We start from the raw sequence: 16,030 nt of genomic DNA, 5'->3' as shown, positions 1-16,030 counted from the left end.
ACAATTGAAGGGAAGCAACAGCAGTAGATTGACAACCGCAAGAGGAAGTATGGACAAGGGAAGTACGATTCTGGAGCTCAGCAGAGGCCCTGTTTTACCCCGAACTCGGGAGGACACCTTCAACATAACCATGGAGGTCACAATCACAATGGAGGAAGTTCGCACAACCATAGTGGCCCCAAGAATGGGAATGGTAATGGAGGAAGCAACAGCCAGAACCGTTCCAACCCAGCAATGCCCGCCAAGAAGGATCTAAGTCACATTACTTGTTTCAAGTGCAGGACGAATGGACATTACGCCATGGAGTGTTCTGAAGCAAAGAATGGTAATGGCAATGGAAGCTCTGGGAAGAAGCCCAACCCTTTCAACAGGGGACAAGTGAACCACGTTAACATGGAGGAGGTTGAAGCACAGCCAGATGCAGTAATAGGTAAGTGTTTGGTTAAGTCATTTACTGCAATCGTTCTTTTTGATATTGGTGCATCGCATTCATACATATCAAGGGGATTTGTGGATAAGTATAAACGGCCCACCAAGGTTCTTAGAACACCTATGTTAGTAAGCTCGCCGGGAGCGGAGCATATGGCAAGCCAAGGATGTTTTCAGATGCCATTGACCATAGGTAGGCATGTTTTCCCCTCAGACCTGATAACTTTGGAGTCGCAAGGTTTGGATGTGATTTCAGGTATGGATTGGCTATTGATGTATGGAGGAAACATCGATTGTGCCAGTAATTCGATTATGCTCACCACCCCAGAAGGAAGGAGGATCAACTATGTATCCCGGCATGTGCCGAAGAGGACTCAAGTGAATTCCTTATCAGGAGTTGTACAGGAGGAAGTACCAGTGGTGAAGTATTTCCCTGATGTATTTCCAGAAGAGTTGCTAGGCATGCCACCGGATAGAGACATTGAGTTTTTGATTGAGCTTTTGCCAGGCACAGGGCCAATATCTAAGAGACCGTACAGGATTAATGCAAAGGATTTGGAGGAAATTAAGAAACAGATTAAGGAGTTACTGGATAAAGGGTATATTCGCCCAAGTTCTTCACCTTGGGGATCACCAGTGCTTCTAGTGGAGAAGAAGGATGGATCGTTGAGGATGGTTGTTGATTATCAAGGGTTGAATGAAGTGACAATCAAGAACAAGTACCCACTGCCGATGATCAATGATTTGTTTGACCAGTTGCAAGGAGCTAAAGTATTTTCCAAGATCGATCTGCGATCAGGATACCACCAGCTGAAGATTCGAGATCAGGATATACCTAAGACAACTTTTACCACGAGGTACAGGCTGTATGAGTATACCGTTATGTCATTTGGTCTGACTAACGCACATGCCTATCTCATGAACATGATGAACATGGTGTTTATGGAGTTTTTGGATAAGTTCGTCCTGGTGTTCATTGATGACATATTAGTCTACTTGAAGAATGAAGAGGAGCATAAGGAGCATTTGTGTTTGGTACTTGGGAAGCTCAGAGAACATCAGTTATATGCCAAGTTCAGCAAGTGTGAGTTTTGGTTGAAGGAAGTTGGATTCCTTGGACATGTTATATCCGGAGAAGGAATAGCAGTAGACCCCACCAAGGTTGTCACTGTGACAAATTGGGAAGCACCCACGTCAGTTGGAGAGATCCGGAGTTTTCTTGGACTCGCAAGATACTACTAGAGATTCATTGAAAGTTTCTCGAAGATTGCAAAGCCCATGACATAGTTGTTGAAGAAGGACACCAAGTTCAAATGGACTGAGGAATGTGAGGCCAGTTTTCAGGAGTTGAAGAAATGTTTGGTTACAGCTATAGCTCCAGTGTTGATTCTACCAGATCAGCTCAAGGATTATCAAGTGTATTGCGATGCTTCTCGTCGAGGACTTGGAGCAGTGCTTATGCAGGAGGGAAGAGTTGTTTCATATGACTCACGACAAATTAAACCCCATGAGTTGAATTACGCTACCCATGATTTGGAGTATAAAAAGCAGTCGTAGTGCATGTGTTGAAGACATGGAGACACTTTCTCATCAGAAACTACTATGAGGTGTACACGGATCACAAGAGTTTGAAGTACATCTTCACGCAGAAGGAGTTGAACCTCAGGCAAAGGAGATGGTTAGAACTCATCAAGGATTATGATACGAGGTTGCATTATCATCTCGGAAAGGCTAACGTAGTAGCCGATGTGTTGAGTCGCAAGAGCCATGTCAATACACTCATGACCGGAAAGTTACCCAAGGAGTTAGCAAAGGATCTTCGTGAGCTATGTTTGGAAATAGTTTCGAGAGGCTATGTAGCAGCATTGGAAATTCAGTCTACTTTGATGGATAAGATCAGAGAAGATCAGAAGATGAACAAAGAGATTGCCGAGATAAAGGAAAGGATGAGCAAAGGAAAGGCTAAAGGATTTCGTGAGGATGAGCACGATACCTTATGGTTTGAGGACCGCGTATATGTGCCCAATGATCAGGAGATCAGGAAGTTGATTCTTCAAGAGGCCCATGATTCGCCATATTTGATTCACCCAGGAAATACCAAGATGTGTCTGTATTTGAAGGACAGTTTCTGGTGGACTGGAATGAAGAAGGATATTGCTGAGTATGTAGCAGTTTGTGATGTATGTCAAAGAGTGAAGGCAGAGCATCAGAAGCCATCCGGATTGCTACAGCCATTGCCGATACCTGAATGGAAGTGGGATAAGCTAGGCATGGACTTTATCACGGGATTGCCGAGGACTCATTTAGGCTATGACTCGATATGGGTTGTAGTCGATCGTTTGACGAAGGTAGCTCATTTCATCCTAGTGAAGACCACTTACACCAGTGCTAAGTTGGCAAAGATATACATGACCAGGATCGTATGTCTGCATGGAGTTCCAAGGACCATTGTATCAGATAGAGGAACCCAGTTTACCTCAAAGTTCTGGAATCAATTGCATGAAACTTTGGGTACCAGGCTAGAGTTTAGTACAACCTTTCATCCACAGACAGATGGACAGACCGAGAGAGTCAATCAGATTCTGGAGGACATGTTGAGAGCTTGTGCGCTAGATTATGGATCTAGTTGGGACGACAATTTGCCATATGTAGAGTTATCTTACAACAACAGCTATCAATCAAGTTTGAAGATGGCCCCTTTCGAAGCTTTGTACGGAAGGAGGTGCAGGACACCATTGTTGTGGGATGAAGTTGGAGACCGTCGGTTGTTTGGACCAGATTTGATTAAATAGTCTGAAGAGAAGGTTAAGCTGATTCACAATAGACTCAAGGTAGCACAGTCCAGGTAGAAGAGCTATGCAGATTCTAAACGCAAGGAGACAGTTTACGAAGTCAGAGACAGAGTGTATCTTCGTGTGTCCCCACTTCGAGGAGTTAAGCATTTTGGAGTTAAGGGAAAGTTAGCACCACGTTTTGTGGGACCATATAAAGTTTTGGGACGTATGGGAGAAGTTGCTTACAAATTGGAGTTGCCTGAAGGATCGTCAGGAGTTCACGATGTGTTCCACATTTCATAGTTGAAGAAGTGCCATGCGGATATGGCCGATATCCCTCTGAGAGATACACTGCCATTGGAAGCGACTCAGTTGGATAGCGATTTGATCTACGAGGAGAAACCAATGAAGATTCTTGAGTTTGCCAACCGAGTCACACGCAACAAGGTTATCAAGTTCTGCAAAGTTCAATGGAGCCACCATACCGAGGATGAAGCCACCTGGGAACGAGAGGTAGACCTACGGAAGGACCACCCTCACCTATTTTCTAGCCAACCTGAATCTCGAGGGCGAGATTCATCTTAAGGAGGGTAGGTTTGTAACATCCCAAATATTCAATTTGGAATGTTATACATTAGATCATCATTGAATATCATATTTTATTTTATTTTGGCTTGATCCTAGAAATTCTATGCAACTCAAGGACCCACGGAAAGAGTTGGGGATTTCATTATTTTTCATCTTTGAGTTTTCTCAAATTTTGAAAAGAGGATCATTTGATTTTAATAATTTTCTCTTCGAATATTTCTTATATGAAAATAAAAGAGAGGGGATAATATGACTTCCCAAAAATAAAGAAATATTGGAGATTTAATATTAAAATCAAATAAGTATTTTATTCGGAGTTTTATTTCTATTTTATTTGAATTAGGAAAAATATGCGTTTTTAAAAATTGCATTAGAGGCCCAAATAAATGTTCACTTTGTCCGCTATATTTTTATAGGATGGGGAAAATTTATTTCAAGATTTTTGGACTCCGTTTAGTATTTCTTTTATTTGTTTTTCTACACGGAATAATTAAAAAAACGAAACCAACTTAACGGGCCATGGGCAACCCGGACTCCCGTCGCCTCAGGCTTTAAAAGCCGCCCCGCCGAGCCCACCAGCCCACTGCCGCCACCTAACCCTAACCCTAGCCCACGCCACCGCCTAATCCGCGTCGCCGCCGCTGAAACCGCCGCCGCCGCGCAGCCGCCGCGCCGACCCCGCCGCCACCCGTCGCCGTCCCGCCGCCCGCCGTCATCGCCGAAGCCACCGCCTGCCGCCGCCGTCATCGCTGGAGCCGCCGCTAGAGCCACCGGAGCCGCCTCCGCCCTCGCCGAACCTCGTGCAGGTAGCCGCCGCCGGCTTTCGCTAGAAAACCGTTGTTTTTTTAGAACAACCGTTATTTTTTTTCTAGATCGGTTTTATTTTTTTCCCTGGTTTAGTTAATTAGCGAACGCCCGTCCGTTCGTTCGTTTTAACGAACGATTTTCACCTGTTAGCCGTAGACAGCGAACGTTCGTTCATTAGCCTGTTCGTCAGTTTTTCTTTTTCCACGGTTTTTCCGCGATTATTTTCGATCGCAATTTTTGCCCTGATTTTCGTTTTAGTTTATCTTTTTGCTCGTTTATCGGAATCAGGCGATTCAAGAAGCTAGAGTTTCATCTCGAAGCCCTCTTTCTGTTTAACCAACTTGAACAAGGTTTTGCTACTATAAAAATTTGACTTAAGTCCAGATTTAGTAAACGGATCTTGTTTCTTTCGCAGTTTGAGTTTCGTTGCTTCGTTTGATTTGATTCTTTTTGCAAACCTGAGTTCTTAAGTTGAACTTTCTGGTTAGATCTCTTATTTGAGTTTTACCTGTGCTTCTAGTTGAGTGCTTATTGTATGCTTGTTTGTTTGCGATAGAGTACCCGGAGTGCGAAGCGTGCTACTACGAGTGTGTAGGTTTCACGGATCATCAGCAAGGCAAGTAACACTTTGATGATACCTATTTACTACCTAGTTTTATTGCATTAGATCAATCCTCAAACAATTGCATGAGTAGGACTTGATAACATGTGGGTATTTGGGAAGTGGATGATGAGGTAGTACCTATTGTCCTGTTTATTATCAAACCTTTGGAAGTTACTTCTGCGCTGCTTATATTGCTATGCTATGCTCGTAGACGTGGTTTGGTTCGAGTGATTCATGACAGATGTGAGTATTGTTAACTAATAGTTGAATTAAGGTGGCTACTTTAATACACATCTGGGTGGATTGCTTGAAGGCACCCTGGAGTACCCAGCGGTTGTCAGGGCACCTGGAGAATCCAGTGTTGTCCTAGGATATCCCAGAGTACCCGTGTGATCATCCTACCGTCCGGCATCCAGGCTCAAAGGGATCATAAGATTATTCATGCTAGAAACTTCTGTGTGCAGCCATAAGCTATTATGGGCTCTAGCATAGTTGAGTACGTTGTAAGACCTCTTTCAGTGGTGGGCTAGCAGATGTATGGGAAAGTAGGTGTAACTGTCCACCCAGAGTAAAGAGTTATTGTTTCAGAAAGACCGTGTCTCGATTCTCCGACCATGGATGTATTCGAGTCTTGTGGGGAAAAGTGCGCAAACCTCTGCAGAGTGTACAAAATAATCATGGTTAGTCGTGTCCCCGGTTATGGACGTCTTGAGTATCTAGTTCTTGGATTATCATGTTGATCTCATCACTCTTAAATATAATTTGATTGGGTTTAATGATGATGATTAATTGGAATTGAGTTGGAGGAACCTTCTCAATGTTTAACAACCACCATGATAGTTAAATAAAATTTATTCCTTTGTTGTAGGGAAGAATTGGCTTTATGCAAAACTGTTAACCATAGAGCTTTCCACCAGCCATATATGCATGTAGTGATAGCATTTATTCTGTTCATTACTCTCTTGTGTTACATTGCCAGCATATTCCATGTGCTGACCCGTTTCGGGCAGCAACATTCATGTTGCAGACTTTTCAGACAACGAGTAAGGTTCCATAGGTCGTTGTCTTTCACTCAGTGATGACGTTGGAGTTGATGGACTCACTTTATCTTCCAAGCCTTCCGCTGTTATTGTTTTTAGATGGCCTTAAGCCATATTTATCGTAATAAGCTCTCTTTTGAGACATTCGATGTAATAAGTGTGTGATTGCTACTCTGTTATAAATCCTCAAGTACTGTGCGTGTCAGCATTACCGATCCAGGGATGACACTGATGCATAGAGATCAGACTGTTTGAGGTCTGGTCGCTACATGCAATTCTATGGTTAACATCATATTTAGCAAGCATTTTGCGGAAAGCACCATGAATAAAGTGTGAGCCACCATTAGTCATTAAATATCTAGGGACTCCAAACCTTGGGAAAATTACTTCATTAAGAATTTTAATAGAGGTGTTGTGATCAGCACTACTAGTTGGAATAGCTTCTACCCACTTCAACAGCAACCAAAATATGTGTATACCCATTAGAGGAAGGAAAAGGTCCCATGTAATCAAATCCCCAAATATCAAATGGTTTCAACAACAAGTGAATAATTCATAGGCAGTTCCTGACGCTTACCAATATTACCATTCTTTCACATTCATCGCAAGATAAAACAAACTTACGGGCATCCTTGAAGAGAGTAGGCTAATAAAAACCAGATTGCAATACCTTGTGAGCAGTTCTATCTCCTGCATGATGTCCTCTATAAGCTTCGGAGTGACATTTCCGTCGGATTTGTTCTTGTTCATGATGAGGTACAGAACCCTAATAATACCATCTACTCCTTCTTTATAAAGATGTGGGTCATCCCAAAAGTAATGTCTTAAATCATAGAAGAATTTTTTTCTTTTGTTGGTATGTGAAGCTTGGTGGTATGTATTTAGCAACAATGTAATTAGCATAGTGAGCATACCAAGGAGTGTTATGAGAAACATTTATTGCAGCTAATTGTTCATCAAGAAAACTATCATTAATAGGTTGCGGGTCATCAAGAATATTTTCTAACCTAGACAAGTTATCAGCTACGGGGTTCTCAGCTCCTTTCCTATCTGTGATATGTAAGTCAGATTCTTGTAGCAAGAGAACCCACCTAATGAGTCTAGGTTTAGCATCTTTATTTTCCATAAGATATTTTATAGCAGCATGATTGGTGTGAACAGTCACTTTAGAATCAACAATGTAAGATCTAAATTTATCACAAGCAAACACCACTACTAAGAATTCTTTTTCAATAGTAGCATAATTTCGTTGGGCACTGTCTAGAGTTTTACTAGCATAATGAATAACATTTAATTTCTTATCAACTCTTTGTCCTAGAACAGCACCAGTAACATAATCACTAGCATTACACATAATTTCAAAAGGCAAGTTCCAATCAGGTGGTTGAACAATAGGTGCAATAACCAAGGCTTTCTAAAGTATTTCAAAGGCTTCTACACAATCATCATCAAAAACAAATGGAACATCCTTTTGTAAAAGATTTGTAAGATGCCTACAAATTTTAGAGAAGTCTTTAATAAACCTCCTATAGAAACCAGCATGACTGAGGAAGCTACGAATACCTTTGATATCTTTAGGACATGGCATTTTCTCAATTACATCAACTTTAGCTTTGTCCACCTGAATACCTCGCTCAGAAATTTTATGTCCTAAGACAATACCTTCATTAACCATAAAGTGGCACTTCTCCCAATTCAAGACAAGATTAGTTTGCTCACATCTCTATAAAACTCGATCAAGCTTGCTCAAGCGATCATCAAAAGAAGTCCCTTAAATGGAAAAATCATCCTTGAAAACCTCAACAATCTTTTCACAGAAGTCCGAGAACATAGCGGTCATACATCTTCGAAAGGTAGCAGGTGCATTGCATAAACCAAAAGGCATAGATCTATAAGCATAAGTTCCAAAAGGACAAGTGAAGGTGGTTTTCTCTTGATCAGGTTGTGAGACGGGTATTTGAGAAAAACCAGAGTATCCATCAAGGAAACAAAAATGTGTATGCTTTGACAACCTTTCTAGCATTTGATCAATAAAGGGTAGAGGGTAATGATCTTTTCTAGTAACTATATTTAATTTTCTAAAATTAATTACCATTTTGTAGCCAGTGACAATTCTTTGTGGAATAAGTTCAGTTTTATCATTAGGAACAATAGTAATACCTCCCTTTTTAGGGACACAATGAACGGGACTTACCATCTACTATCAACTATGGGATAGATTATACCTGCTTCCAGAAGCTTCAATATCTCTGTTCTTACCACTGCTTCCATTTTAGGATTTAAACATCATTGGTGATCAACAACGGGTTCAGCATCAGGCTCCATATTGATTTTGTGCTGACAGAGAGTGGGACTATTGCCCTTTAAATCAGCAAGAGTATATCCAATAGCAGCTCGGTGCTTCTTCAGAACCTTTAGTAATCATTCTTCTTCATGTTCTGAAAGGTTAGCACTAATAATAATAGGATATATCTTTTTCTCATCAAGATAAGCATATTTCAAAGTGTCTGGCAATTTTTTTAATTCAAACACAGGATCACCTTTAGGTGGAGGAGGACCCCCTAGAGTTTCAATAGGCAAATTGTGTTTAAGCAGAGGACGTTGTTCAAAGAAAATTTTATCTAGTTCATTTCTTTCATGCAGATGCATATCATTTTCATGATCTAGCAAATATTGTTCTAGAGGATCAGTAGGAGGCACAACAAATAGAAGCAAAACCAATTATTTCATCCTAACTAGGCAATTCTTTCTTATGATGCTTTCTACTAAACTTGGAAAAATTAAACTCATGAGACTCATCACCAAAACTAACACCGACAGTTGCTTCTCGCAATCTATTTTAGCATTAACGGTGTTCAGGAAATGTCTACCAAAGATAATGGGACAAAAGTCATCTTGTGGAGAACCAAGAACAAGAAAATCAATAGGGAATTTTATTTTCCCACACAAGACCTCAAGATCTCTAACAATCCCAAGTGGTGTGATGGTGCCTCTATTAGCAAGTTTAATAGTAACATCTATGTCTTCTATTTCAGCTGGTGCTATATCATTCATAATTTCTTTATGTAAGGTAAAAGGAATAGCACTCACGCTGGCACCTATGTCGCATAAACCCTCATAACAGTGATATCCTATTTTAAGTGAGACAACATGCATGCCAAAAACAGGTCTATGTTTATCTTTTTCATCAGGTTTGGCAATTCTAGCAGCTTCCTCACAGAAGTAAATAACATGCCCATCTATATTTTCAACCAAGAGATCTTTAACCATAGAAACACTAGGTTCTACTCTGATTTTTTTTAGAAGGTTTGGAAGTTCTAATGTAACTTTTGTTGACTGCAGTTGAAACTTTAGCATGTTCCTTTATCCTAACAGGGAAAGGTGGTTTTTCAATATAAGCAGTAGGAACAACTGGTCAACATTATAAATAATACTTTCATCCTTACCTATTAGTTCTTCAATTTCTTGTTTGATAGGTGGGTGATATTTAAACCACTTCTCCTTAGGGAGATCAACATGAGTAGCAAATGATTCACAAAAGGAGGCTACTATCTCAGAGTCAAGTCCATATTTAGTGCTAAACTTTTGAAAAGCATCAATATTCATAAAAGATTTAACACAAGCATACTTGAGCTTAATACCTGAATCTTTACCTTCGTTGAATTTCTAATCTTCAGAGTTGTGTTTAATTCTTTCTAAAAGACCCCACCGGAAGTCAATAGTCTTCTTCATAAAGGAACCAATACAAGAAGTATCAAGCATGAATCGATCATCATGAGAAAGCCGAGCATAAAAATTATGAATAATAATTTCTCTTGAGAGCTCATGATTGGGGCATGAATATAATATTGACTTAAGACGCCCCCAAGCTAGAGCGATACTTTCTCCTTCACGAGGCCAAAAATTATATATATAATTTCGATCACGATGAACGAGATGCATTGGATAATTTTTTGGAGAAATTCCAATTTCAATCGATTCCAATTCCAAGATCCAATATCATCGCATAGCCTATACCATGCCAATGCTTTTCCCTTAAAAGATAAAGGGAAAACCTTCTTCTTATCTTCATCTCCGGGTAAACCTACAAGCTTAAATAATCCACAAATTTCCTCCACATATATCAAGTGCATATCAGGATGTTCGGTTCCATCTCCTGCATAAGGGTTAGCTAGCAGTTGTTCTATCATAACCGAAGGAATTTCATAACCAATATTTTTAGTAGGTGCATTAGGTTGAGGGGTAACTAATTGTGGTTCCGTTCGAGGTGAAGATACCCCGAACAAACCCCTCAAAGGATTGTTTTCCATAGTAGCAAGTGACAATAAATTTCAGTAGTAGTAATAATTTTTCCTGACTGATTTCCACTTACCAAGAGCGCTTCACTCCTCGGCGATGGCGCCAAAAAATATCCTTGATGACCCACAAGTATAGGGAATCAATCATAGTCCTTTTGATAAGTAAGAGTGTTGAACCCAACGAGGAGCAGGAGGAAATGACAAGGGGTTTTCAGCAAGGTAATGTCTGCAAGTACTGAAATTGTAAGTAACGAGTAGTTTGATAGCAAGGTAATTTGTAATGAGCAAGTAACGGTAATGGTAACAAAAGTGTAGAAAGGTATCCCAATCCTTTTGAGGCAAAGAACGGGCCAAAATGGTCTCTTATGATAAGCAAAGCGTTCTTGAGGGGTACACGGGAATTTCATTTAGCCACTTTCATCATGTTGGTATGATTTGTGTTTGCTACTTTGATAATTTGATATGTGGGTGGACCGGTGCTTAGGTGATGTTCTTACTTGAACAAACCTCCTAATTATGATTAACCCCCTCACAAGCATCCACAACTACGAGAAAATTATTAAGAATAAATCTAACCATAGAATTAAACTTTTGGATCCAAATCAGCCCCTTATGGAATAGTGCATAAACTGGGGTTTAAGCTTCTGTCACTCTCGCAACACATCATCTAATAACTACTCCACAATGCATTCCCTTAGGCCCAAATGGTGAAGTTTCATGTAGTTGACGTTCACATGTATAGCGCATATACTCTGCTCAAATCCGTGAGCTCGACGCGATGCCCTCAAGGAAAATGGAGTTGGCTGACCCCAGCGCCAAGAAGATGAGGCTCCCGCCAATGGCGACACCTATTGTAGATCCCGCACCCGCCAGTGCGGGGAGAAGCGGTGATCGTCCCCCAACGGATCCCAGGAACACGTAAAATCTCGGGTGGACCGCATTAGCGATCTCCCGGACACCATCCTTGGGGAGATCATCTCGCTTCTCCCCACCAAGGATTGCTGCCGCACCCAAGTCCTCTCAACTCGGTGGTGCCCTCTATGGCGTGTCGCGCCCCTTAATTTCGACTATCGTCAGCTATCTCTCTTTAATGATTTTGAACTCCTAGAGCCATCGTGTCCTCCCACCAGGGCTCCATTCAAAGCCTCTGCATCCCGGCATGCTACCTGAGCATGCCCTGCATGGTGGACGCCTGGCTGAAATCCCCTATATTCATAGAACTATAGCTGCTTGAGTTCCACTATTCCCCCAGAAATCACATACCACATACCGAACGCCATGTCCTTGTGCCCTCAGCACCAATGTCCATCTCGCGGTTTTCCTCCTCTTTCCACACCGCCGCCTTTGCGATGTGCAACCTACCAGACAATCTGTTACTAAACCTTCGACTTCCATTTCTCAAAAAACTTTCACTTGTGCGGGTTTGTATGTCAGAGGCCTCATTGCACAGCATCATCCATTCCAGTTACCCTGCTCTGGAGTGCTTCGTGCTTGTTTTCATAGTTAGAATCTGTTGTCTCCAAATAAAGTCGCCTAACCTCGTAAGAATTGGAATTTCTTTTGATGGAAGGCAGATCATCATCGAAGATGCCCCATTCACTTCAAAGGTTGATCCTTGATTCTCGTTATTCACCGTCAAATAACTGCCGTCTCTGCGCCTAAACTGGAGACCTTGGGTGTAATACATGATCTTTGTGCTCATTTCAAGACGGTGTTTGGCTCCATAATTCTTCAGGTACTGTATATTATCATCTAAACTTGTAATCATAAGCTGCATTTTAAACTTCTGCGCATAAGTTTTGTATCATCTTGGAGTACACATTTTGTACTAATATTATGTTCTATGCTCAATGAAGAGTTTGCCCATGGATAGCCTATCAATGGTGCTGGAGTCTGTCAAGATCTTATATATCCTTATGAATAGTTTTGATCCGAACAAGATTATTAGCTTGCTACAATGCTTTCCATGTCTAGAGAAGTTTTATATAAAGGTGATAATTTCACGCACATTGAAAGCCCACATATAGTGTACTAGAATTAACCGTTCAGCTGTTGTTCTTTCGACACTCTTTTTCTAGACCTTAACTGTTTTCAATCTTCATGTCTATTGAGGAAACAGGACGGGGTAAGAAAGTTATAACCAATCGGTGGGTTCGTAAGCACTAGGATATTCTCACTTCTCATGACATTTGATTGAACACAATAACGCTGGAACAATATGTAGCCAACCATGCAAACACTAGATTTGTCACATTCTTCCTGCTGAATGTGAGATTACTATTGTCCATCAGGCTTAAGTTTATCAGCAGCATGGTTTTGATGGATGGGTATGTCGAAGAGCAAAAAAAGGAGTTTCATGTGGACAAAAGGGCTTCAGAACGTGTCGGGCTTCTATTTACAACATCTTGTGGTCATAATCCAGTAAATTTTATGACTAAGGATGTTCATTCTATGGACCTGACCGTACCATTTGACTGTGACTGCTGAAAATAGTGCTGGAGTTAGATGTTGTTGCCCTTTTCAATCTGGGATTTTTCTAAACATGATGAACAATTAACCCTCGTGCTTTTGTACAGTTTATAATCAGGGTTTCAACTCGGCTGTGACTGTCTTATTTTCTTTGAAACAAGGCAAATGGCTTGCCATTTGTTTAATTAAGAGAGAAATATTGTAACAAATCCCAACCAAGGTAAACAACATCACTCTTGCCGGCTGCTTGAGCTCACTGTGCATTACAGAACCTAAGTGATTAGCCTCCACCAGCACCCAAAAACTTATTTTGATCTAGCGCACCAAATGGGCTATAATTTTTCATAAGAAAGGCTGCATGGCCGTGACAGATTTGGATTCTGACATTTGGGACCCACGAGGAAAAAGCCTATTGATGTCTACTACGCAGGCTTCTTCTCTTAGACTTGTGTTGGGCCTCCAAGCGCAGAGTCCTGTAGGACAGTAGCACATTTCCCTCAAGAGGATGACCTAAGGTTTATCAATCCATGGGAGGCGTAAGATGAAGATGGTCTCTCTCAAACAACCCTAAAACCAAATAACAAAGAGTCTCTTGTGTCTCCAACACACCCAATATGATGGTAAATTGTATAGGTGCACTAGTTCGGCGAAGAGATGGTGATACAAGTGTAATATGGATTGTAGAAGTTTATTTGTATAATCTGAATAAATAAAAAACAGCAAGGTAACAAGTGATAAAAGTGAGTAAAGACGGTATTGCAATGCTTGGAAACAAGGCCTAGGGTTCATACTTTCACTAGTGCAAGTTCCCTCAACAATGATAACATAATTGGATCATATAACATTCCCTCAACATGCAACAAAGAATCACTCCATAGTTCCTATCGCGGAGAACATAAGATGAAATTGCTTGTAGGGTACGAAACCACCTCAAAGTTATTCTTTCTGATCGATCTATTGGGCTATTCCTACCAGTGTCACCAACAACCCTAGAGTTCGTACTAAAATAACACCACATGACACACATCAATCAAACCCTAATGTCACCTAGATACTCCAATGTCACCACAAGTATCCATGGGTCAATTATACAATATGCATCACACAATCTCAGATTCATAATATTCAATCCAACACAAAGAACTTCAAGAGTATCCCAAGATTTCTATCAGAGAAAGGAATATGAAAACACGTACCAACCCCTATGCATAGATTACCCCAATGTCACCACGGGAATCCGCAAGTTGATAACCAAAACATACATCAAGTGGATCAATAGAACATCCCATTGTCACCACTAATATCCCATTGCAAGACATACATCAAGTGCTCTCACATCCAAAATTTCAATCCAACATAACAAAACTTCATAGGAAAATATCCAATTCTTCACAAGGTAGAGAGGGAAGAACACCATCAGATCCAACTGTAATAACAAAGCTCATGGTACATCAAAATCGTGCCAAATCAAGAACACGAGAGAGAGACAGACAGAGAGAGAGAGAGAGAGAGAGATCAAACACATAGCTACTGGTACATACCCTCTGCCCCGAGGGAGGACTACTCCCTCCTCATCATGGTGGCCACTGGGATGATGAAGATGTCCTCGGGTGATGATTCCCCCCTCCAGCAGGGTGCCGGAACGGGCATAGATTGGTTTTTCGTGGACTCGGAGGCTTGCAGCGGCGAAACTCCTGATCTAGGTTTATTTTCGGAGGTTTGGGGATTTATAGGAATTTTTGGCGTCAGTCTCACGTCAAGGGGGTCCATGAGGCAGCGGCAAGCCAGGGGGCACGCCCTCCACCCTTGTGGTTGCTTCGGGACTCTTCTGGCCCAACTCTTGTGCTTCGAGGGTCTCTTTTGGTCCATAAAAAATCACTGTAAATTTTCAGCCCATTCTGAGAACTTTTATTTCTGCACAAAAAATGACACCATGTTAGTTCTGCTGAAAACAACGTTAGTCTGGGTTAGTTCTAATAAAATCATACCAAAACCATATAAAATTGTTGTATACATGTCAGGAATACTTCATAAATTATAGATACATTGGAGACGTATCAGCATCCCCAACATTAATTCATGCTCGTTCTCGAGTAGGTAAATGATAAAAGAAATAATTTATGAAGTGTGAATACTAGCAAGTGCACAAATTTGATCAGTGATAATTTCAGTCACTTTTCATTATATATCATAAACAGTAGCTCATCTCATAAAACTTCTCATGATCAAGTAGCAAGCTATTCACATGTTAAAGCATAGACCATGAACTTTCTTGAAGACTAACAAACTATGTCCTCGGTCATCAAACAATTGCAATTCATCTTATTTTCAGGAAGGGTCTATGTAAGAGCTTTGATTTAGTAAATTTCACATACTCAACTATCATATAGTCTTCCATGATGGCTACCATTCAAAGCATATTTTTAGAACAAATAAGATCCATCAAACACAGAGAAAGATAGGGGCTTAATGTTTCACCTCCCAACTTATTTATCATATAGATAATGGTCAACAATAATCATTCATGATCAAATATATTTGAATGGCCATATATGCTTAGATCTTTCCCCACCATGATGCTTGCCAATTAAAGAATAACTTAGGTTGGGATGAGAAAGCATAATATTGACTCTTGCATAAAAATAAATTCATAAAGTAAAAGATAGGCCCTTCGCAAAGGGAAGCAGAGGTTCCCATGCGCTTTTTATTTTTGGATGTGCAGGCTCTTAATGCAAAGGAACGTCACTTTATATTGCCCCTTGTGACAACAACCTTTATTATGCAGTCTGTTGCTTTTATTTCTTCACCATCACAAGTTTCTACAAAGCTTATTTTCCCTTACAATAAAAAATCATACATATTTAGGAGCAATTTTTATTGCTTTATGCACCGATGACAACTTACTTGAAGGATCTTATTCAATCCATAAGTTGATATAGTGGACTCTCATGGCAAGAAACTGGGTTTAAGGGTTTTTGGATGCACAAGTAGTATCTCTACTCAATACGAACTTTTGGCTAG

The sequence above is a fragment of the Triticum aestivum genome, chromosome 6B, assembly GCF_018294505.1.
Source record: "Triticum aestivum cultivar Chinese Spring chromosome 6B, IWGSC CS RefSeq v2.1, whole genome shotgun sequence".
NCBI lineage: Eukaryota > Viridiplantae > Streptophyta > Magnoliopsida > Poales > Poaceae > Triticum > Triticum aestivum.
This window is presented reverse-complemented; position numbering follows the sequence as displayed.